Below are 26,384 nucleotides of genomic sequence, written 5' to 3' on the forward strand. Positions count from 1 at the left end.
TGGAATCGGTGTGGATCAACAAAATTCCACCCACCCCACATTTCCAAAAGTCTTCCAATAAAAATGGTACCTCGCTTGTGTAGTTAGGCCTAATGCCCACAACAGGAAACGTGCCAAAAGGCAACGTGGACAAACCACATGTTTACAGTGAAAACAGACCCCTAGATGTTGCATTGAACCCTAGCTCTGCCGGAACAATCTGCCGGCACATAGGGAAATCTAACAACCCTATACATTTCTTAAAACTAGACACCCAATGGAATCCAAGATGGGGTGACTTGTGTGGCTTTCACCAGGTTCTGTAATCCAAAATCCCTTGCAAACATAAAGCTTTTTCACAAGAAACACATTTTCCTCACATTTCTGTGATGGAAAGTTTTGGAATCTGCTTGGTTCCACAAAATTCCAACCACCTCACATTCCCCAACATCTTACAATAAAAATGGTAGCTCACATGTGTGGGTAGGCCCAGTGCCCTCAGCAGGAAATGGCCCAAAACGCAACGTGGACACACCACATTTTTACAGTGAAAACTGACCCTTTTTTACAAAGTGCCTACCTGTGGATTTTTAACCCTAGCTCTGCTGGCACCTAGGAAAACCGAGCAATGATATACATTTTCGAAAACTAGAAACCCAGGGGAATCTAGTAGGGGGTGGCTTGTGTGGCTTTCACCAGAGTGTGCTACCCAGAATCCCTCGCAAACCTCAAACTTTGTAAATAGAAACACATTTTTCTCACATTTCTGAGATGGAAAGTTATGGAATCTATGTGGATACACAAAATTCAACCCACCCAACATTTACCGAAAGCCTTGCAATACAAAATGGTACTTCACTTGTGTGGCTAGGCCTAGGGCACACAACAGGAAACAGCCCACAACGCAGCGTGGACACATCATATTTTTACAGTTATAACATTCCCTTTATTTTTAAAGTGCCTAGCTGTAGATTTTGAACCCTAGTTCTGCTGGCACCTAGAAAAAACTAGCAAACCTATACATTTTTTAAAGCTAGACACCCAGGGGAATGCAGTAGGGGTGACTTGTGTGGCTCTCACCAAGTTCTGTTACCCAGAATCCCTTGCAAACCTCAAACTTTGCAAGAAAAAAAACAAATTTTCCTCATATTTCTGTGATGGAAAGTTGTGGAATCTACGTGGATCCCCAAAATTCCAACCACCCTGCATTCCCCAAAGTCTTGCAATAAAAATGGTACCTCATTTTTCTGGGTAGGCCTAGTGCCCGTTCCAGGAAACGGCCCAACACACAACATAGGCGCACCACATTTATACAGTGAAAACTGACCCTTTTTTTGCAAAGTGCCTACATGTAGATTTTTAACCATAGCTCTGCCAGCACCTAAGGAAATATAACAAACTTATACATTTGTAAAAAATAGACACCGAGGGAAATCCATGAAGGGATGCCTTGTGTGGCTTTCACCAAGTTCTGTTATCCAGAATCCTTGCAAACCTCAAGCTTTGTCAAAAAACACATTTTCCTTAAATTTCTGTGATAGAAGGATCTGGAATCTGTGTGCGTCCATAAACTTTCACCCACCCCACATTCTCCAAAGTCTTCCATCAAAGATGGTGCCTCACACGTGTGGGTGGGTAAAGTACCTGCGACAGGCAAGGGCCCAAAACGTATTGTGAAAACATCAAAATTGCCTTTCACAAAATGACCTGGTTTTGCAAGGGGGGGCACCTATGTTTTTGGCCCTGTGCTCAGCGGCCATCAAGGGAAACCTACCAAACCCATACATTTCTGAAAAATAGACACCCTGAGGAGTCCAGAGATGTATGTCTTGCGTGGATACCCAAAAGTTTTCCGACCCAGAATCCCTTTCAAAACTCAAATTGAGCTGAAATAAAATCAAATTTTTGGGCGGGAAAGTTGTAGGTTCGCCTACCACCCAGCGTTCCCCCAGGCCTCCTGATAAAAATGGTACCTCGCTTGTGTCAAGTACCCATGACAGGCAAGTGCCCAAAACTTATTGTGGTGACCTATCATAAAACAACCTGGTTTTGCAGGGGGGGGCACCTGGCTCACGGCCATCTAGGGAAAGCTAGCAAACCTAAACATTTCTGAAAACTAGACACACTTGGGAGTTCAGGGAGCTATAACTTGCAAGGATTCCTCAATGCTTCTCTACCCATAATACCCTGCAAACCTTACATTTAGCTGAAAAATACTTTTTCCACCCAGCTGAACTCTAGGTGGTAGGACATGTGTCCCGGCAAGGTGATCACACACAAAAATGTGCAGAAAAAGTGGGTTTTTTCAGCCGAATCTGTGGTTTGCAGGGAATTCTGGGTAGGAAAATGTTGGGGGATCCACACAAGCCACACCTTCCTGCACACCCCTGGCTGTCTAGTTTTCTAAAATGTCTCAGTTTGGTAGGTTTCCCTAGATGGCCACTGAGCCTTGGACCAAAAACACAGGTGATCCCCTGAAAAACAGGTTTTTTGTGATAGATAGGTGAGCACCTATATTTTTGGTCCAGGGTTTGCAGACATCTAGGGGAACCTAAAAAATCCAAGCATTTCTGAAAACTAGACACACGTGGGAGTCCAGGGAGGTGTGGCTTACATTGATCCTCAATTTCTGTGTGGTAAAGTTCTTGGATCACTGGGCTGACACAAATTTCCTAAAAACTTGACCACCAGGGAATCCCAGGAGGGGGTGACTTGTGTGGCTTTCTCCTACTTCTGTTATCCAGAATCCCTTGTAGACTTCAAGCTTTGTCAAAAAAATAACTTTTCCTTACATTTCTGTGATGGAAAGTTCTGGAATCTGCGTTCGTTCACAAATTTCCACCCACCCCTAATTCTCCAAAGTTTCCCATTAATAATGGTGCCTTACTTGTGTGGGTGGGTAAAGTACCCGCGACAGGCAAGGGCCCAAAATGTATTGTGGAGACCTCAAAATTACCTATCACAAAACGGCCTGGTTTTGCAAGGGGGGTACCTATATTTTTGGCCCTGTGCTCAGCGGCAATCAAGAGAAACCTACCAAACCCATGCATTTCTGAAAACTAGACACCCTGAGGAGTCCAGGGAGGTATGACTTGTGTGGATACCCAAAAGTTTCTCTAACCACAATCCCCTACAAACCTCAAAATTATCTGACGAAAAAATGTAATCTTTGTATTGGAAAGTTGTAGGATCACCGGGCTGCCACAAATTTCATACCACCCAGGGTTCCCCCAGACCCCCTGATAAAAATGGTACCTCGCTTGTGTCAAGTACACGCGACAGGCAAGGGCCCAAATATTATTGTGGAGACTCATCATAAAAGGGTCTCACCACCGTTTTAGGCCCCGCACTTGGCAGCCATTTAGAGAAACCTACAGAACCCAGACATTTTTGAAACTAGACACCTGTGGGAGTCCAGGGAGGTATGGCTTGTATGGGCCCCCCAATTCTTTCCGACCCAGAATCACCTGCAAATCTCAAATTCAGCTTATAAAAATCAAACTTTTATCACATTTCTGTGTGGGGAAAGTTGTGGGATCACTGGGCTGACACAAATTTCCTACCACTCAGCATTCCTTCTGGTCTCCCGATAAAAATGGTACCTCACTTGTTTGGGTAGGCTAAGTGCCCGCAGCAGGGAATGGACCAAAACATAATGTGGAGTCATCAAAATTACCTATCACAAAAAGACCTGGTTTTGCAAGGAGGGTCACCTAGGTTTTTGGCCCTGTGCTCGGAAGCCATCTAGGGAAACCTAGCAAACCCACACATTTCTGAAAATAACACACACTGGGTAGTCCAGGGAGATATAGTTTGCGTGGACCCCCAATGTTTTCCTACCCAGAATCTCCTGCAAACCTCAAATTTAGCTGGAAAAAAACCAAATTGTTCTCACTTGTCTGTGTGGGAAAGTTGTAGAAACACTGTGCTGACACAAAATGTCCCTCCAACTTCTCCTGATGAAAATGGTACCTTATTCTTGTGAGTGGGGCAACTACCCGCGACAGGCAATAGCCCAAACGTATTGTGGAGACATCAAAATTACAAGGGAAGTCACCTCGGTTTTTGGCCCAGCACTCAGCGGCCATCTAACAAAACCTACCTAATTCATACATTTCTGAAAACTAGAGACCTGGGGGTTTCCAGGGAGGTATGGCTTGCTTGCATCCCCCAAAGTTTTCCTACCCATAATCCCCAGCAAACCTCAAATTTAGCTGCATAAATCCAATTTGTCTCAGGTTTTTGTGTGGGAAAGTTGTGGGATCACTGGGCTGACACAAATTTCCTACCACTCAGCAATCCCCCAGGTCTCTTGATAAAAATGGTAACTCACTTGGGTGGGTGGGCCAAGTATCCTCGACAGGCAAGGGCCCAAAACCTATTGTGGACATATCTCAATTACCTAACACAAAAAAAACCTGTTTTTGCAAATGGGGTCACCTGGGTTTTTGGCCCTGGGCTCGGCATCCATCTAAGGAAACCTACCAAAACAACACATTTCCACATCTTTGCATGGGATCACTGTCCCGACACAAATGTTCTACCACACAGAGTTCCCCTCAGTCTCCCGAGGAAAATGATACCTCACTTGTGTGGGTGAGGCAAGAGCCTGTGACTGGGAAGGGCCAAAAACAAAGGCATTAAGGGTATAGCACAGCAAACTCTGAGCACTACATTTAATAAAAAAAATTTTTTTTAACCTATTGTACATTAGACAGACACACACATGAGGTATATTTTTACTCAGGAGACCAAGGGGGAATGCTGGGTGGTAGGACATTTATGTTGGCACTGTGATCCTACCAAAAATGTGTGTAAAATTGATTTTTTGAGCTACATTTGAGGCTAGTAAGGAATTCTGGGTAGGAAATCATTGGGAGATCCACACAACCCATATCTCCCTGGACTTCCGAGGGGGTTCTAGTTTTCATAAATGTCTGGGTTTGGTAGGTTTTCCTAGATGGCTGCTAAGCTTGGGGCCAATTACCCAGGTGCCCGCCTTCCAAAACCAGGCCGCTTTGTGATAGTTAACTTTGATGTCTCCACAATATGTTTTGGGTCCTTGCCTGTCACAGGCAAGGACGCCGGCACAAATGTCCTACCACATAGAGTTCAGAGTTCCCCTCAGTCTCCCGAGTAAAATGATAGTTCACTTGTGTGGGTGGGGCAAGAGCCTGAGACTGGGAAAGGCCAAAAACATAGGCATTAAGGGCATAGCATAGCGAATTCTGAGTACTACATTTAAAAAAAAATACGTTTTAGCCTATTCTACATTGGACAGACACACACATGTTATGCTATGTTAAAATATTTATAGAGCGCACATTCACCAAGCGGTTTCATGGCGCTGAGTGCAGGAGGGTGGCAGAGGTATGAAGACAGAAGCTTTACTCACATGCCTGAGAGAAGAGAAAGGTCTTGAGAAGTGTTATAAATTGGGTGTAAGAAGTTGCTGATCTCAGTCCGATGGGAAGAGAGTTCCAGAAGTGAGGGGCCAGGAAGGAAAATCTGAGGCCACAGTGTTTTCTACATTTGAAGGTGGGAGTCATGAGCAGGTTGAAGTGGGAGGAGCGGAGTTCGCGAACGGGGGCATAGCGATGTATCCTAGACTAGATGAAAGCTGGGCCCTGGCCGGCGAGGGCTTTAAAAATGGTGCAGCCCAGCTTAAATGCACAGTGTTTGACCACCGGAAGCCAGTGGAGGCTCTTCATCAGGGAGCGGACATGTTGATGTCTGGGTTGATGGAAAATGAGCCTAGCTGCTTGGTTTTATACCAGATGTAGACGGTGTAGTTGATATGCTGGAATGCCGACATAGAGTGAGTTGGCATAATCAATACAAAAGATGACTAAGGCCAGGATGACAAGGGTCGAAGCCTTGGTGGTCAGAAATCTACAGATCTTCTGGATTTTGCGTAGGTGGAAGAAGCAGGTAGATAACAGTGTGCTGATCTGGGGTTTCATAGACCGGTTGTTGCTGATTATGACCCCTTGGCTTATTACAGAATCTACTGAGCAAGGGGAACTGCCTAGGGTAGGGCGCCAGATGTTCTAATTCCAAGGGTTGACGGTGCATCCAGTCAGGATCAGCTCAGTTTTGTCAGGGTTGAGTGTTATTTGGTTGGCGTACATCCATTCGCTAATAGAGATCATGGTGGATTGAAAATTGGAAACTGATGTGTTAGAAGAGTCAATTTCGAACACCAGCTGGAGGTCGTCAGCATAGTTAAAAGTTGCAACTTGACTGTTACGTAAGGACAAAATCAGAGTTTGCATGTACATATTAAACAGAAGGAGCTATAGGAAGGTGCCCTGGGGGACTCCGCAGATCATCCTGGCTTTCTTGGCCGAGAAGTTGGCAAGGCGAACTGCCTGGAATCGATTGTGTAGGAAGGAGGAAATCCACCTTAGAGCCAAACAATGGATGCCGGCATTGCTGACACGATCGATCAAGAGATCATTATCGACCATGTTAAAAGCGGCTGACAGATCTAGAAGTACCAGGGCCTGGAGTGTTTTTATCGGCTCCTCTCCTTAGCTCGTCCATGACTGCCACGATGACTGACTTCGTGGAGTGTGCTGGTCTAAAGCCTGCCGGCTGGGGATCGAGGAACTGAGAGTGCTCAATAAAGGTATCAGGTAGGGGAGTAAGGAAATTGGACGGAAGTTGCTCAGGACCCAGGTATCATTTTACTCAGAAGACCGAGGAGGAATGCTGGGTGGTAGGACATTTATGTTGGCATGGTGATCCTACCAAGAATGTGTGGAAAAACAGATTCAACTAAATTTGATGCTTGGAGGGGATTCTGGGTAGGAAAAAGTTGGGAGATCCACACAAACCATACCTCCCTGGACTTCCCAGGAGATCCAGTTTTCAGACATGTGTGGGTTTGGTAGGTATTCCTAGATGGCTGCTGAGCTAGGGCCAATAACCCCGGTGCCCCCTTGCAAAACCCAGCTGCTTTGTGATAGTTTTCTTTGATGTCCCCACAATATGTTTTGAGCCCTTGCCTGTCGCGGGTACTTGACCCACCCACACAAGTAAGGTAACATGTTTATCGGGAAACCTGGGAGAAGCTGGCTGGTGGGAAATTTGTGTCAGCCCAGTGATCCCACAACTTTTCCCACACAGAAATGTGATAAAAGTTAGATTTTTTTCAGCTGAATTTGAAATTTGCAGGGGATTTTGGGTTGGAAAAAAATGCGGTGTCCCAATCCCTGGCTTCTAGTGGCCTTTTTGCCCCCCCCCCCCCAGGGGAGCAGATTGGAGGATACTGCCGCATCTGTCTCCTTTAGAAAGACTGGAATTTTCCTGAGGGATGGTGGGGACATTGGCATGCCCATCTTAGGCAGCCCCCACCCCTAAATCACATTTTTTGTAAATTCCCTGGCTTCTAGTGGGCATTCTGGCCCCCTGGGGTCATATTGGCTGCTACTGCTCAGGTGGCAGACAGGGCAGAAAGATTGGAATTTTGCTGAGGGGATGTTGTCATGCCCATTTCATTTTTTGCAGCCCCCACCCCTACATCCATACAAACAATCCCTGGTTTCTAGTGGGCCTTCTGCCCCCCGGGGGCATATTGGGGGCTGCTGCTACCATCTGCCCTCCTGGGTGGGCAGAAAGACTGTATTGCACACAGACTAATTGGGGAAAGCAAAGGCCCATGCCCAAGGGGCCACTCCCTCCTCCCTTAGGTCTAGTGGGTGGATCCCTGCTTGGGTATCTCCCTCCTGGGGCAATACCCAAGCAGGGATCCACTAGGGTGGGTACTATTAGAAAGTAGAGAATCTCCCCTTTCTGTTCATACCTCTCCCATCTTTCTACTTGCTCGGAGGGCTGAGATAGCGCCTTGAGCACCTAGAAAGTGAAACTGTAATGAGCATAAAGTCTCCTTTCAGTTTCCATTTCCATAAAGCGACATCAGCATGATGTGCGCACTTATCGTCATTTCACAGAAACCAGGGGAACAGCCTCGGAAGATAGGAAAGCTCTTCCCCAGCTCCCGAGGCTGTTGGGGGAAAAAGGAAATCCCTCTGGTGCCCGCAACAGAGAGATTTCTGGTGCCATGTGTTAGGAAGGCCAGGAGCAAGTCCTGAGCACACGAGCACCGTGGCTCTGGACGGCTCCCGGCCATCCAGAGCTCAGAAGGGATTAATAAAGTTGCACTTTGTTGGATCTGATTTCTTATTCCCTATGCTAGCTGTTTCAGCTGAAGAGCTTAATGAGTGTATTTGAATTACATCCCATAGCAGATAGCTGAGTTGTTAATAAAGGAAGTTCCATATCCTGCAGAGGTAATAAAAGTCCATCTGAAGCATTTTGTTAGTCATTAGGTTTAAACTAAATAACTCTATGCTGTATATTACTAGTGTGTCATCAGTGATGTCATTTGAGATGTAATCGATGATTTCATCAATAATGTGAATATTTATCAAATGTGATCTCATATGAAAAGTCATAAGCAATGCATGGCAAGTCATTCAGATAGTTAAACAGACAGATATATCACACAATCGACAGATAGATAGATAGATAGATAGATAGAAAGATAGATAGATAGATAGATAGATAGATAGATAGATAGATAGATAGATAGATAGATAGATAGATAGATAGATAGATAGATAGATAGATAGATAGATAGATAGATAGATAGATAGATAGATAGATAGATAGATAGATAGATAGATAGATAGATAGATAGATAGATAGATAGATAGATAGATAGATAGATAGATACTTACTTTGGGCCAAATTATCAAGAAAGGGCGATACATTATCACCGCTTTTATCGGCAGGAAACTGCCAATAAAGCGGCAATAATGGGCTTGATAATATGCCCTTGTGAATTCCCATAGAAGCCCAGGTTCTGGTGTTGACCTGGGCTTCTATGGGAATTCACTAGGGCATATTATCAAGCCCATTATCGCCACTTTAGCGGCAGTTTCCTGCCGATAAAAGCGGCAATAATGTATGGCCCTTTCTTGATGACATGGTCCTAAGTTTGATTTAAGGTAAGCTATGTTTAATATATCAAGTGCAAATAATGTGATCAAACGCATAAGGATCTTCATAATCTGCATAGGGCACGTCTGAATAATGAAAAAAAAAGCATATGTTAAAGTCTAAACAAAGATCTCCTACACATGGCTCGTGCAAGGATTTAGAAGAAAAATAGCATTTTACCACAATCTGTTAAATGAATGTAAGCAACCTGAAGCCCCCCCCCCCCTCACACGCGCTTTGGGTGAATGACTAGCATTGCCTAAAAAAGAAGAAGATTTTATAATGTTCTGCAGGATCCAGCCAATTTGACTACAGTTGGGCTACGGCAACAAATGTTTCCTTTGAAAGCAATCATTCTTTTCCATACCGCGTTGAGCAGCATGCCACCTCGCCTCCACAACAATGGTGTAATTGCTGGCTTGGATTTATAAAGCACGGTCCAGCTGCACCTGCCCTACCTTTGTCAGTCAGTACGAATGGACACAGCTAAAAAAAGACCTTTCAGAAAAGAGGAAACAAAATGCAGAGGGCTCCGCTTGTGGCCTCATTACAATCTTGTATCTCCATTAAATTAACATTTTGTTAGCTGGAGGTATAATGTGTCGTACCAATGAAACTATAAGTTCTCTTTACTTTGAGTAGAAAGTTGATCGGCCAGCTGTCCCTTTCTTGCAAGATGAATATCTGTCACCATAATTCAGAATCACAAGTCAAACAAAACAGGTAAATAAAGCAATGTAACACATGGGAGAGCTGCAATACATGTACACATTCATACATTATTTCTCTACCATAGTCTATTTGTGAATTCAGCAATGGCCTCTAATTTACCTCTATCTCTCTAATACTCTTACTCTCCCTCTCTCTCTCTTTCATTCTCTCTCTCTGTGGCTGCACAAAATCTTGCTCAAGGCATGGCCAGCAAAGAAGGAGGCATGAAGAACAAAAAGAAAATGGCTGCATAAAGTACACATTTTATCAGAACCTCATTCAGAGGGCAAGAAGGGGTTACTGGACCCAACTGTTGCGGACGAGGCCTTTTACTCCTGAAGTACCTGAGCCCAATCTACTATAGGTCCTGAGCAATTTGGTCAGGAACCCCTTCAGAACTTGACTCTAAGTGGTAGCACATGTTTCGCAGTCCGAGGCTTCTCCGGGAAGGTAGGCAGAGCAGGGTGAACACAGGCTCACAACTCAAAATACATGCAGCAGCAATAAACTATTGTCTAGTCCAATACTTGCTTTTGTGATAAAAGAAGTATTTGTCTATGACTACAAAGAAAAGTACGACATTTAGAAACAGTACACACATTCCCCTGAGGTCAAGGCTCTAGTGTTTCATAGGCAGATCCCTGACTTCCATTTCCCTCAAGATAGCAGTAGTGGTTATTCTCCATTCACTATAGGCAACATTCAGGTTAAATCTCACTACTTGTCCTAGTCTCAAGAGTCCAACTTTGACTCTGTCTTCAAGTCTAAAGTGTTCCACTGCTGAAGCACAAGCTTGCAAGCAAGTTCCCCTGGGGTTGATTGGCCTGAAATCCGTTTAACTGCACCAGCAGGATTCCGGCGACCAGAGTCTCTGAGCATGCACCTTCTGCAGGTGCTGGAGCTCCACCATCTGTCTGTGGTAAGTCTTTCATACGTACAGCCCAGGCAGGCTGTGATTGGCCATCCCGAAGTTCCTCACATGTGGTCCTTCAGTGGCCATAGCCGGAGGAGGGGTTCTAGATGCTCCACCAGGCTGGGTAAGTTCTTCGGCTCTTTCCAGAGATAGTGGGAGATTTGTATGAAGATTCTTGCACTCATCCTCAGTCATGGTAAAGCCTGTTAGGATCACCACAGGGGCTTCTCTTCTCTGATGAGGTTCTCGCCCAGGTCACACTTCCTCCTTGGTCTCGGTGGCCACCTCTGGCATAAGGGATCACTGTTTCTGCACTGTACAAGGGCTCTGACCCAATCAAAATATTCACAGGGGACACACCAGGCACACTGGGTCACCTGCTAACCACCAAACATGGGGTACGGTCTGCTCAGCATAGAGATACTCTTCACAGCAGCCCCACCTGGCATAAAGGGTCATCGATTTACCTCCGCACACAGGCTTCGGCCCGCTCATCACGGCAATACTCTTTATGGTCGCCACCATCTGACATAGGAGGTCGTCGACTTCACACTGCACATGTGCGATGACCCGTTTGGTGCAGCAACGATCATGGCTCACTTCACGGCAGCCCTCCTCTGGCAAGGGTCACTGATAACTCCTGCATGTGGGCAAAGACCTGTTCGGTGCAGTAGCCATCTCCTCACACTTTGCTACAGAGATCCACTAGTCAGGATTCTCCACTGGACTTCTCTCCATCCTATGCTCTACTCCCTCTAACAGGTCACATGAGTCTTGGCAGGAAGTCACTGGTGTTCCAGACTCCAGGGCAGGTGGTCTTGTATTCCCTGGGTGATGTCCCCTCACCCAGATGGGAGACAAGCGGGTCTTGGGCCTCAGCCCTGGTCACAGGAATAAGTCTTGCAGAGCCTCCCATCCTCACACAGCTGGACTGGTTGCTTGACAGTTGACAATTTTTGGGTAAACAGTCAAACTACAAAATATCGAATGGACATAATATCGAGTTTTAAATATAGATTGGACAAAATATCGACTGGACAGAATATAGACATCAAAAATATCGTTTTTAAGGTAAGTAATGTAATATCGAACGTTAAAAATATAGCCAGTTAAAATATCGATGTATATAATATAGGTTATTAAAATTATTGCATTTTTAATAATATCTAATTTTTTATAGTGTTTTTTATGTTATTATATGTGTGAAAAGTGTGTATTTATGTTATAATTTATTTTAATTAATGAAATGTGTTTTTTAAATTTTTCTGTAATTTCATTCTGTAGCGGGTTGTAGGTTTATACGGGAATAGGGTGGGAAGTAATTTTATTATAATTATTAAATATGTAAGTTTATTTATTGGTATTAATTTTTAATTAATTGTAAATTAATTTATATTTGGTAATTAATTAAATGTTAATTGGCAATTAATTTTAATTAATTGATTAATTGTTAATTATGTTAATTTTACTAATTTATTTTCTGTAGCGGGCTGTGGGTGTATAGGGGAATAGGGTGGGAAGTAATTTAATTATAATTAATTAAATATGTAAAGTTATTTATTGGTATTCATTTTAATTAATTGTTAATTAATTCATATTTGGTAATTAATTACATTTTTATTGGCAATTAATTTTAATAAATTGACTAATTACTAATTATGTTAATTTTACCAATTTATTTTCTGTAGCGGGTTTATAGGGGAATAGGGTGGGAAGTTATTTATTTATAATTAATTAAATAAATAAATTTATTTAATTGTATTTAATTACAATTCATTGTTAATTAATTTTTAAATGTTAAATTATTAATTGTTAATTTGTAAATAATTTGTATTAATAGGTAAATAATTGTAATAATTATTTTGAATTTGTAATTTTAATTTATTAATTATTATATTATATTAAATTGGTAATTACTTTTAATAAATTTTTTATAGATATTAATTTATATTTATTGAAATAATATATGAAGTATTTAATTTCACTACTATTGCACTCTCTGGAGTGGGAATAGTAATTTTTACCACTATGCTATCCAACGCTTTTCCTACTGTTGCACTCATTGTAGTGGGAATAGTAATTTGTACCCCTACGCTATCCAATGCTTTCCCTACTGTTGCACTCACTGGAGTGGGAATAGTAATTTTAACCCCTACGCTGTCCAACGCTTTCCCTACTGTTGCACTCTTTGGAGTTGGAATAGTAATTTTTACCCCTACGCTATCCAACGCTTTCCCTACTGTTCCACCCACTGGAGTGGGAATAGTAATTGTAACCCCTACGCTATCCAATGCTTTCCCTACTGTTGCACTCTTTGGAGTTGGAATAGTAATGTTTACCCCTACGCTATCCAACGCTTTCCCTACTGTTGCAGCCACTAGAGTGGGAATAGTAATTTTTACCCCCACGCTTTCCAACGCTTTCCCTACTGTTGCACTCTTTGGAGTTGGAATAGTAATTTTTACCCCTAAGCTATCCAACGTTTTCCCTACTGTTGCACCCACTGGAGTGGGAATAGTAAATTTTACCCCTACGCTATCCAACGCTTTCCCTACTGTTGCACCCACTGGAGTGGGAATACTAATTTGTACCCCTACGCTATCCAACGCTTTCTCAACTGTTGCACCCACTGGAGTGGGAATCGTAATTTTTACCCCTACGCTATCCAACGCTTTCCCTACTGTTGCAACCACTGGAGTGGGAATAGTAATTTAAAGCCTACGCTATCCAATGCTTTCCCTAATGTTGCACCCACTGGAGTGGGAATAGTAATTTTAACCCCTACGCTATCCAACGCTTTCCCTACTGTTGCACAACCTGGAGTGGGAATAGTAATTTTTACCCCTACGCTATCCAACGCTTTCCCTACTGTTGCACTCACTGGAGTGGGAATAGTCATTTTTACCCCTACGCTATCCAACGCTTTCCCCCCTGTTGTACCCACTGGAGTGGGAATAATAATTTTTACCTCTACGCTATCCAACGGTTTCCCTACTGTTGCACTCACTGGAGTGGGAATAGTCATTTTTAACTCTATGCTATCCAACGCTTTCCCTACTGTTGCACTCTCTGGAGTGGGAATAGTATTTTTTACACTTCTGCTATCCTACGGTAATAATATTGGATATTATTTAATTATATAATGTTACTTTATATATATATATGTTTTAACAAATATGATTGTAAAAAAAATGTTATAACTTTTATTCATTATTTAATTATTATAAGTTAATTTAAGTATTTTTAAGTATATTTTAGTAATTAATTTTAACTATTAATTTAATTTAACACTGTTTTTAATAACGTTGATATGTTAATAAACTATATTTTTGTAAACGATATTTTTGACTCGATGTTTTTGTACTTACCTGTTTGTAGATACAAACTTGATATTCTGTCTGTCGATATTTTGGCATCGATTTTTTTTGCTAGTAGATATTCGATATTATGTCAGTGATCTTAATTTTTGGGATCTCAAGCTCCCTTTTCTGATAGTCCATTTCTGAACACCAAATGTGATTTAGATTCTGAGGCATCGATTTACAAACAAGTCACGCAATGCAAGAAGACACCTTGATAGGGAGAGGGCAAGAATGACAACATATCTATTAATATATGGTGCATTCATCCTTTCCCTGCACTGGTGCACACAGGGCAGCCTAGCACAAAAGCAGGTACCCTTGCACCATGGGGCAAGGGCTACTGCGTCACCAGCAAGATTATTTTTGTGCAGGAAGGGTATCGCTTCCCCGAGGCTTTTGATCTTTCTGTGTGTAGAGTGCTGCCAAATACAGCCCACATAGAAAGAAGGAAAAACAAGGAAAAATAAGCATATTTTTCCTTGTTATGCCTCACCTGGGAAAGCATAGCATTTTGACGCATTTCCAGGTTTACTTGTGTGAATAAATCTGGAAGTGCACCAAAAACCATGGGTGGATGATTAGGACCAACACAGGTCCACCAATGGACCGCCTTCCCAGGTTAGAATAACGTAAGGTAGCGACATTGCGCTGCCTTGCGTTTCTCCAGATTTACTATGCCATGCAACATTGCTCTGTGTGGCTTAGCAAATCTCACTTAAGGTTTGTCACCACAGTGTGTTTCCTGGTGTCAACAGTGACAAAAGTCCTTGGCATGGGACTTTAAAGTTTATGCTGATGTCCACTTCTTTTTGAAGTGAATCCTCCTCTGCCTTCTCTTCCTTCTGAAAGCAGTCTGTCACAGCAGGAGCGACCCCAAATGTAACAGCCCCACAGCACAGGCTACGGGAGTGACTAGAGGCTCACACCAGTATGTCAACCACAGTGATATATGTATCAAACGGTTACCCCATGGCCCCAGCCCTACTTTTCATGATTCTCTTATCAGCCCCATTTCCTTCCTAGTGACCTCTCTCTGAATCAAAGAACACCCTTTGTATTATACTGGAGAGCTTAGCTGTCCCTTCCTTCAGAGAGCCCCACCATACAGGAATGCACAAATACACAAATCTGTCTGAGGGGGGATTCCTCTGCCTCCTCTTGATATAGTTCCTCATGCAACCCCCAGTCTCCCAAAATAGAACCCAGAGTCTTCCATTTACTCTACCATTCACAGGCACAAATACACCTAACCACCAAAGCAATAAGAGATGCCCCTCAAGCCAAGAGCACAGGGCTCTGCAAACCAATAGAAAAACATCCACTGGTAACAGAGTAAGCTACCAAACAATCATTTAATCGTCAAGCAAGCAACATATTCAATCTAACCTAATACCACAGGAGTTCGAAAAAACACGCACCTTTTTATAATTTTCTTTTTTTTAAGTCTTACATTTAAAAATCTCATTACATAAAAACACAAATACACCAGCACAACAGATATACCAAATATATACACAATACAAAATGGGGAGAAATTCCAAGACGGTCCTATTCACCTTTTACAATAGACACACTCCTACGACTTGTGTCACTTTTTCTCAATAGGTACAATCAACGACATATGGGCATCATCCTTGCACTGTAGGTCATGCTTTTAATGTTTATGTTTATGTTTGGGGGATTTATTAAGTGCTCATTCAGCAAATGTCTCTTGGCGCTATCAGAGGTAGGAAAAACCGTCCGGAAGTATACACTAACAGTAGGCTTGGGTGAACAGCCAAGTTTTCAGTTTTTTCCTGAAACCAATGTAATTTGACGTAGTCTGATATCAATCGGTAGGGAATTCCAGAGTTTTGGGGCAAGAACAGAAAAACAAGAACCACCCATTTTTTTACTCTTAAATCCAGTGATAGTCTACATATTCATTGAGGCTTATCTGAGATTCTGTTTGGGAAGGTACTGTGAAATCTTTATGGAAATAAATTTAGGGCGTGTCTCGTGGAGCACGTTGAAAATCATGCAGCCTGTCTTAAACATAGAACGCTGGGTCACAGGAAGCCACAGAAGCTGCTTCATTAGTGGCTTAGTATGACAGTGTCTCCATTGTTGTAAAACTCATCAGGATGCCTGATTCTGAATCAGCTGCAATCTATGAGTTTGATTGGCAGGGAGACCCAAAAAGATAGCATTGGCGTAATCCATCCTGGACATAATCAAGGCCAGCATGATCACCATGCTTGTCTCCCTAGTAAAAAAAATCCTGATTTTCTTGAAAGTCCTTAGATTATAGGTGCACGAGGAAGTGTCCAGGCTGATCTGTTCATGCATGTATAAGTTGGCGTTGATTTTGATGCCCAGACTTTTGACAGAATTCTTAGGGATAGGTGGAGTGCCGAATGCAGCTGGCCAGTGTCTTGGTGTCCAATAATAGAGTCTGTTGTGAGAAATGACTATCTCTGTTTTGTCAGAGTTTAATTTAAGATTGTTGTCGCTCATCCAGTCTTTAATAAAGAGCATGGTATTTTGAAAGAAGGCCTTAGATTCCACCATCTCTTCTATCGTGAATATCAGCTGATTATCATCTGTATAATTATATAACTTTACTCTATTGCTTTGGAGGGAGTGGATCAGGGGGCAGATATAAAGGTTAAGTAGGTGGGGGGAAAGCGACGAGCCTTGAGGTACACCACAGGTGGTATTGACCTTGGCTGAATTTAAGGGTGCCAGACTAACCGTCTGGGTGCGGTTCCCTAGAAATTAAATCATCCAATCCAGGGCTGTACCTCTCAGGCCTGCCACTGCCATTCTATTCGCTAATATGGCATGAACCACAGAATCAAAAGCAGCAGACAGGTCGAGCAGGACCAATGACTGTGTGCACCCCCTGTCTGCTCGGTCTAAAACCTGCCTTGTGACAGTCCAAGAATTTAGTCTCTTTGATGAATGTGGAAAGGACTTTTGCTACATGTGCTTACAGAACTTTTGCAGGATATGGGAGGAGCGAAATGGTTCTGTATTTACTCAGTAGACTAGGATCTACTCCAACTTTCTTTTGAAGCGTGACTAGCACTGCCTCTATGAAAGCACGTAGGACCGCCCCTTGCTCCAGGGAGAGGTTGAGCAGGAGGAGAAAGGTATCTGGGAATTATGCAATAATGTATTTTGTATCTTAGAGCGAAAGGGGTCTTTGAGGAGCCAGATTTTACTTTGCTTTTTAATTCTGCAAGCCAATCTAAGGTAATGTTCTGAAAGCTAGAAAGTGTTGTTGAGTTTGTAAATTGTTTTTTGTAAATGTGTAGTATCAATTACACTAAATTTGATGTGTCAGCTGTCCCTTTCTATCAAGATGAATATCTGTCACCATAATTCAGAATCACAAGTCAAACAAAGCAGGTAAATAAATCAATGTAACACATGGGAGAGTTGCAATACCTGTGCAGAGTCATACATTATTTCTCTACCGCAGTCCATTTGTGAATTCAGCACTGACCTCTAATTTACCTCTATCTCTCTAATACTCTCTCTCTCTCTCTCTCTCTCTCTCTCTTTCATTCTCTTTCTCTGTAGCTGTACAAAATCTTGCTCACAACATAGCCAGCAAAGAAGGAGGCATGAAGAACAAAAAGAAAATGGCTGCATACAATACACATTTTATCAGAACCCCATTCAGAGGGCAAGAAGGGGTTACTGGACCCAACTGTTACGGTTGAGGCCTTTTACTCCTGATGTCCCAAAGCCCATTCTACTATAGATCCTGAGTGGTAGCACGGGTTTGGTAGCCCAAGGCTTCTCCGGGAAGGTAGACACAGGGGGTGAACACAGGCTCACAACTCAAAGTACATTCACAAGAACAACATCTCCGTAACTGAAACTGACACCTTCAACTATAACTCCTTTGAATGCCTAACCACCAACATTAAGACAAGGGACAAAAAGTCTCTACGTTGTCATCTACTATGCCATCCACCAGGCAACACCAAAAGATTAATTGAGCTCCTGTCTGTCCTGATTGCCAATTGCTCACACTTTGACACAAACAACCTAATTTGGGGGACCTCAACTTACACTGGAACGAAGAAAACAACTTACTAATCCTAACCCTAACCCTGAAGGATCTCCTCCACACCAACAATTTCACCCAACACTGCTCAAAGGAAACACACAACAGAGGAGCAATCTTAGATGCCATTTTTGCCCAAAGAGACACTATCACGATCGACCACATCCTGCCTGTTGACTGGTCCAACCACAACATCATCCTATGCCACTTCAACTAAACGAATCGAGAAGAATCCCTTACACATGACCCCCCCCAAATGGGTAAGAAACCTCAATCAGATACCCTTGGCTGAGATCTATGATCAAGTAAGGGATCCATTAATTGATTGCAATTGCCTTTCACTATAAGATTTTCAGATGTGCATGATGATAAAAGTGTGGCAAAGTGATTCCAAAATAGCAAATCTACTCCACTTGGGCCATAGACATAGCACAGGGGAAAACTGGGTATCATTAATCTTAATATTCAATAAAACCCATATCCAGCATCATCTTTGACCTACTTAAAGAATTGTGGAATATTATTAAGACACCATTTTGTTATTTACTGCAGAGGAAGAAAAAACATTCCCAACCCCATGTCTATGCAGATAAGCGCTGTCCTGTTCTTTAAGATGCATTTCTTGGAATAAATCAATTTTTCAATTTAATCTTGATAGATTAGATAACACCCTTTGTATAGTAACAGGACTAAGAAGTCACTTAACATTCCAGGACATTCCAGGATACAATACTTAAACTACTCATAGGTAGGATACATAAAACGCATTGGACAATAAGCGTTAGTGAACCTATAACAGAAACAGAACTTAACCAGCAATAATATGTAAAATACAAACTGATGGAAACAAAAGAGCACAAAGCTACGTGAGGAAAGAGGAGCTGTATAGAAAGATATGTAAAACAAAAATCAAGAAAGAAACAGAATAAGAAAGAAGAAAGAGGAAGGAAGGAAGAAACAGGGGAGTAGTAAGGCTCCCCAGTTGCGAATAAAGAGAAACGATGACGAAAAGCCTGTAAGCATAGTGGAAGAACACCAAGAGAAAATGTTGGTGAAAGGGGGAGCGAGAAGGTTAGAGACTACTCTGAAAGAGAACCCAGAGGAGAGAGAGAGAAGAAGAGAACATGTAATGGAGTAATATTAAATACAGAAAGGAACGTAATGAAAAAACATAAGATAATTCAACAAGATACAAAAAGGGAAACTTACCAAACATTACATGGGACCACGTTGACGGATATAATATTAACGCTGGAACAAAAGCACAAAAGAAGTCAGGACGTCTTGATCTATCAAACAGGGAACGACTTGGGACCTGCAAGTAAGAATGAAATATTCAGCATTATAAATTATGCAGTAACCATTTTAAGATTTAATGAAATGAATGAAATGAAATGTGACTTTTGTAAAGCGCGAACTGTCGCTCCCAAAGGAGCCTGCTGGCGTTAATGAGTTCTATATCTTCTCCTTTATGCATATGTATGAATTTCTTTAGTCCTGCAGAATCATTAAGTTGTTGTTGACTTGTCTTTGTAGCAGTGGCGGCTCCTCTGCCATTGTGGGGGAGCATCGCCCCAATGCTTTCTCGCAGTGCGAGAAGCAAAAACATAAATTGGTAATACCTTTTAGTTATTACCAATGTTGCCTTTTTTGGCCGGCGGGCTGGTGGGCAGTGCTGCTCTGCTTATGGAGCAGGTCAGAGGAGGAGTGGTTTACCCACTCCTGATTGCACAATGAGTGTTTGGAAGGCCCTCTTGGGCCGCCCAAAACAATCATGCATACTCCCCTGTTCTCCATGCAGGCTGCATTGCAGCGTTCATGTAAAACATGCCCACCACTCTAGCCATTGGCTGAACGCCGTGTAATGGTGCTCAGACCAATCACAACGCTCCATTGGAGCGTTGTGATTGGCTTAGAGGTGGGACCCTGGCGGCCTGTTTCCTTTCCGACCTGGAGTCGCACACAGGTGAGCAAGAAAGGAGACACAGGAACCGGCGGTAAGGTAACTTTTATTTATTCTTATTTTTTTTGGTATGCAGCCCGCCGCAGCACAACCACCATGTAGCGAGCCATGCCGGGCGCCCTTGCTTTTAGGTAACCTTGAAGAAACAAGTATGAATAAGGCCATAGTGAGTGTTCAAAGATCTAGGCTTTGGTCTGAGATCCAACAATTCCTTCCGGTGAATAGCTGTGGACCTGGTAGTCCACAAAATGGCAACCGCAACGGTTATGCGGTGGGAGTGGCAGGGTTTGTGCTCCAAAAATAGCCAATTGATCATTACGAGGTCTAAAAACTTACCCCGCTGCTCCCTGAAGTTTCCAATGCCTTTCTGCATCGCAAGAAAGACTTTGATCCTGGCAGAATGCTCCTCCAAGAGAATTAATCCTCAGCACCTCTGGATGATCCTTAAGGAGTGGTCTTCTTGTCTCTCTGCAGCTGCCAATTCCCAGCCACTTATGCACTTCATTATTGAGTTGGTATGTGTATGTGTTCATGTTCAACTTCATAGCTTTTCGGATGTATCTTACCCCTAGTTCTTCATGAACAATCTTATAGAAGGGGTAAAATGAAGCAAAGCTAATAAAAGCCTCATAAACCTATTTTCTATTTTTTGTAGTTCAGGAGTATATTTGTATCCCCAAATGTCACTGCCATAACTTACTATAGAGATGCATTTGAGTCGAAAGAATTTAATCAGAGCTTCAGTTGGTTTTGTGCTCAATCTGGAGGCAAATTTAAACACAGGCATAACCATCAACTTTCTTTTTCCTGCCACTAATGGCCCCCTTGACCCTTTTTCATCAAATGAGACACAAAGAAGCCCTACACCCTGACGATCTCACTGCCCTCTGTAATGCACTTTCTTTGACCCAGTGCCCCTACGTCCCATAACCAATATGTGTGATTTATTATAGTTGGTACTTAAATAAAAACTTCATAAAATCAATAAAAGTTTTAAGGAGCTGCTGGAAGCCAACATCACTTCTCGTTATTATCACTGCATCATCCCACCCATGGAATATCTTTCCATGCTGCGCATAATTTTGAGATCAAATCATTAATTTATGGGGGAAAGAGGAGTGGTGCTAAAATACACCCTTGTCTCACCACAACTGAAGTTTTAAAGGTGAGGTACAGTGACCATCTAGATCATATGTTACCACACTTGTTATTTATGCATTTATGTAAAAAAATTCAACTATGTTTCTGGTGAATTCCATATTAAAAAAGACTGCCCATAATTTACTCTTGTTAACTTAGTCAAAAGGCAACGTAAGGTTCATTAACGCCATATGGCACAAATCACCCTTTGCAATAATATGAATTCCCTAGTATCATTTGTGAGTGTTAACACTGATCCAGAGTGCCCAGGCCTGCTCTAAAACTGTATTGCAAGTGAGACAGTATGTGATTTTCTACCATTGAAGTGGTTAATTTAGAAAGGATGACCAGTCCCATTATCTTGACCACAGAGTGGATGAGCGAAATGTGCCTGTTGCATAGCATGTCTTCCCTCTGTCTTTTTATAAATACAGGTAAGATAACAGAACTAAACCGTGACACTAGGATACCCACTTTGCATGCAGAATTCAAAACATTTGTTAATATTTTTGCCCTATGAGAGGGGTCTGATTTATATAGGTCAGCAGGTACCCCATCTGGGCTTGGTGCCTTATTTGATAAATATATAATTAAAACTTTCCTTGTTGATAGCTAATTCTTCATTAGAGTCTGGGCCATAAACCCTCTTGAAGTGTTGTACTCAATAGGCAATATGACAATCTACTACACCTTTATCGTTTACAGTAAAAAGTGGACAATTGACTATTTCCAAGGACCCTCTACTATATGAAAACATTCAAGCCTGTTAAAGTTGGTCACAAACATCTTTTTAATTTCATTTTTCTGTTCAATTACAACTAACTTATTATTTTTCCGACATCTAGTGACTTTTGATGTGGTTCTGGGAGTTTTCTTTAGCGTTTTTAGCAGGTTTTATTGAGCCAGTGAGCTTTTGTGATGGAACCATCTATTATTGGATTTCCTGTGCTTGGCCTCTAAACAAGTTAAATATACTGCAATATATTTACAAACCCTACATTAGGCACCAAAATGCATCGCAGGATGAGATGTGACCCCCAAAGAAATATAGACTTCCTGCCCACAGACAGTAGTTGATTATCAAAAAATGTCTCTGGGACCAAGATATGTTCCATTTCAATCTGTGTCCTTGTGTGGTTGACTTTAAAAACTGGTTCGTTAGGCCCTCATTATTCAGTGCTTTCTCCTCTTGTTCCCACTTTATGGTAGGAGGGTTAAGGTTGCTATGCTGATTCTCAGAAACTCCAACATTTATATCATAATTAGAAAAGTAACCAGAAATAAAACTGTAGTAAATGGTCATTACAAAACCTCTACCTATAAAAATAAGGGTAAGTCCTATGTCTTCCATACCCTTAACAAAAGAATAGTCAAACATAAAAGTATGATCCGCCAAGATCAAACTAAGAAAGTCTCCTTGTCTGGAGTGTTCCAGATGTTGGTGATTATCTATCTGGTATGCATTGTCAATGGAATTAACATGACAGAGATCTATATTAAAGTCCTCCATTAATACCACTATATATATTTGCCATTTTTATTAGCTTAGGCATTGAAAAAGGATTTTAGCCAATAAATGCTTTGGCACCTTTGCCTGGCGATTTGAGTCAAAGAGCTAAGCATTAGAATATTATGGGCTTTTTAAAAAACGAAGTTGACCACTAACAAATTCAAGGTTCCAGTATCAGTCTTACAATTAATGTCTAAAGATATATATATGTTTTTTACGGAGTTTTATACAGCGCAAACTTGACCCGGTATCGGGTATCAACGCGCTTTACATAGCACTAGTTACATTACATGAGGACACATTAATTTTTGTTAGGCACAGGGAGATTTTGGGGCACATGCATCATTGTGTCGTTTTGCGATTTGTAATTTGCAAATTTTAAGGAATCGCAAGTTGTGAATCGCAAAACTGTATGCATCATTTTTTTGTGTTTTTTTAGAGAATTGGTCCTAATGAAGACCCCGCAGCAAGGACACAAACATTCCCTGCATTGATAAGAGGGCCGAAACGTTGACATTTGTTTCTTCTGTGCCAGCTTCACGCCACGATTATAGAGATTAATTACAATCTGTGACGCATGTCTTTTCTATTGATGTTTGCCATTGAATTTTTGGCTGTTTGGCTATATAAATAATTGCCAATTTTGTTCTGAATGTCTGATTTTACTGTCACTCATTCCTATCACTTCCTCATCCTCACTATTATCACATCCCCTTCCCTCCCCTCCCGGGGCACTGTACAACCTTAAATAATCTGATTGTTGACTGTGTATATTCATTATATTGCATCCCTCAGTGATTATAAACTTTGTGGATACATATGCTGTTTTTGATGATTTCTTCAAATCAGATTTAATATTGTTTCATTGTTCGTTGTTCTCACTGGGACCCCTTCCTCTTAGTACATATTGAACCCAGGTCCCATTGACTCCATTTGGGTAAACCCCTTTGTCTATAACCCGGTTTATCCTATGGAGCATTGCATTGAGAAAGTCATTAAAAAATCTAGGCAATGCACTCTGTGAAACCCCCACCCGCAACAGCAATGACACCTTGAAAGGAGCCAGAGGCTAGAAGATGAAGACAACATAACACCTGTACATGGGTGGGTACAGCTTGAGTCCTACGTGTTTGCCTATGCAATATGGGGTCTTATTCTGCTATCAGCTCTAAAATTGAGTCTGCATTAAGCCTATACTTATCATATATGTCTGCCTGTGTCTGCCCAAGCAAAGTGATGCGCAATCTAAATATTCTTTCATTGAGTATTCTTCTCCTCCTCCCTGCTACTCTCAAACGCCACCTCCGTGCCAGCACAATGACTGCTGCCATCCTGGAAGAGTTCCTGAGGGACTGTGGAACCCCTTTTATAGTTACCCAATCATTTGCACATGTTTTGAGAGAAAAAGAAAATACCACCTGCTCACACTTCTTCTAGTTTAGGAAGTCTTATTTGCGATTTCTATGAAAATCGCAAATAGCGAATTTTCATGCATTCCAGTTTTTGTAATTTTTTTAAAGATTCTTTAAAATTGCAATTTTTAAAAAACTCGCAAAGCCATTTGTGAATAAATAAGGAATCGCAAAGCCAATTGCGATTCCTATTTTGGAAAAAACATGATGCATTCCAAAATCAGAAATTGCATTCGCAAACGGCCAATTTTAGCGATTCGCACTGTTTGCGAATGCAATTTCTGATGATGCATGTGCCCCTAAGTGATTTGCCCAGAATCACAGGATGTTCAGTGCCATTGCCGAGACTCGAACTTGGTTCCCCAGAGTCGAGGTCAATCGCCCTAGCCCTTAGGCTAGTTATAATACCCACACAATATACAGGGTAGCACTATTGATAAATGTGTAGAAACAAGAAAAGGGCACAACCAAGTTGCTGACGAAAACCCTCACTCACCCGAGGGTGACATGTTTCATCATAGGGTTCCTCCAACACACAGGGACTGAAAGGTACCTCGTGTGGGCTACGACTTTACCCAAGGGGGAAGGAGCAGGAGTGCAGAGCATGTGTTGGTTCTACCAACTCGGCATGGTAAGGAGGGGCATAGTGCAAATTAATAAGTGTATTAAAAACTACCTACATAGGAGCAACAACTTTATTCTTCCTTCCTATGTGGTAGTCAGTAAAAACGCAAGTGAATGTAGCGTTATAGATGTATACCCTATCTAGTGATAAACATGTTTCTGCCAAAGCGACAATACAGTTCAGGGCATTCATCAGGATCAAAAACAGTCACTCTGCTGTATCAAGTGTATAAATCATAACGTGTTACTTAGGTTTCAATTCTTGACCATCACGCGCATATGTCCATCAATATGATAGGTCAGAAGGCTCTGCAAAATAATAGTTAAACCACATCTTATCAATGAACAAAACTGTCACCAATATGTACCACCACCCATATTCAGTGCCCAATGGAGTGAAAAATCTTGCCTAAAGCGTAGTATGTATATGCCAACTCAACCTTCTACCGAGTCTCACACCATGTGGGTTCTTCTAGTAGGGGTTAAAATAATTTGTATGAACTCATTAGAGTAATCGATTCAGCACATATTGCACGCACCACCGCATTAAAACAACCAAAAAATCAAGAAAAAGCAAGAAAACTGACACACAGGACTATGATGTATGTATTGTAAAAGTATGTATTAGAACCATTAAAATGGTATATTAACCAATAATATACAGCAGCAGCTAAGTAATGTACAAAGGACATGCCACTTATAATTTAACTCAATCTATAGACTGTACACAAGCGTGTGTTTTACATGGACTATGCAATATTAACCCCTGGAGTTTAAATTGTTGCATCCTAAACCTCCAATTCACTCTGTCGGCAAGTAATAGTAGCTTACCCAATGCATCAGAACATTTGACTAAGCCGACCTGTATATTACAGAGCATGCGTGAAAGAGTTAAAGCACGGTTATAAAACCAAACCAAAGCAAAACTGTTTCCCAACTATGTAGTTAAGATACTACTGTGTACATCCAAGCTCACCTTCAATATCTCCACGTTACTCCATATGGACTCTGGAGGGAGCACAGAACGCTCTGTGTATGCTGCTATATACCCAGAAGTGAAATCGGGACCCGCGGATTGTACAGCGTGCGTGTCAAGTGATCGCGATCTCACGTCAAGTTTCTTTGGAAAAAGAGTGAACATGAAACTCCGTAGCAACGAACAGTAAGCGGCGGCTTATTCTCAATTAGTATATTTCCCCTTTACAGTGGTGTTAAAGGATCTGATACATTAAAAATGCAATCCCTTTCCATAAATGTAAAAGATATAAGCAAGATTGCCATTAGTGTACCAATCAAAAGATATAATCCAAGGAGCCCTTTGAACTTGTTTATATAGCTCATGTAGTGTAACTACTAGGTGCTTACTCTCGTCATACTCTGTGAATGTTCATAGATGGTAAATACAAATATATATATTCATCTATGGCCTTATATCACTGTAAGTGTTCTCAAGGTAGCTCGATGTAAATCAAGATCATGTAAACTGTGAACCAGCCATGCAGCTGCATGGTGTATCAACTATCAACTATCTATATTAATGAGAGCCCACAGCACACCAGGGCATGTCATGATTAAGGCCTTTCTGGTGGCTACCCAATCTAAACACCCATCGCTGTTCTCTATGGAACAATATAGTCTCAAGAGGTCCCATAGCTCTATGGTAATGAGGTTTATTCAATACCACCCATCTAAGGTCTTCCTCTG

The sequence above is a fragment of the Lissotriton helveticus genome, chromosome 4_2, assembly GCF_964261635.1.
Source record: "Lissotriton helveticus chromosome 4_2, aLisHel1.1, whole genome shotgun sequence".
Classification (NCBI taxonomy): Eukaryota; Metazoa; Chordata; class Amphibia; order Caudata; family Salamandridae; genus Lissotriton; species Lissotriton helveticus.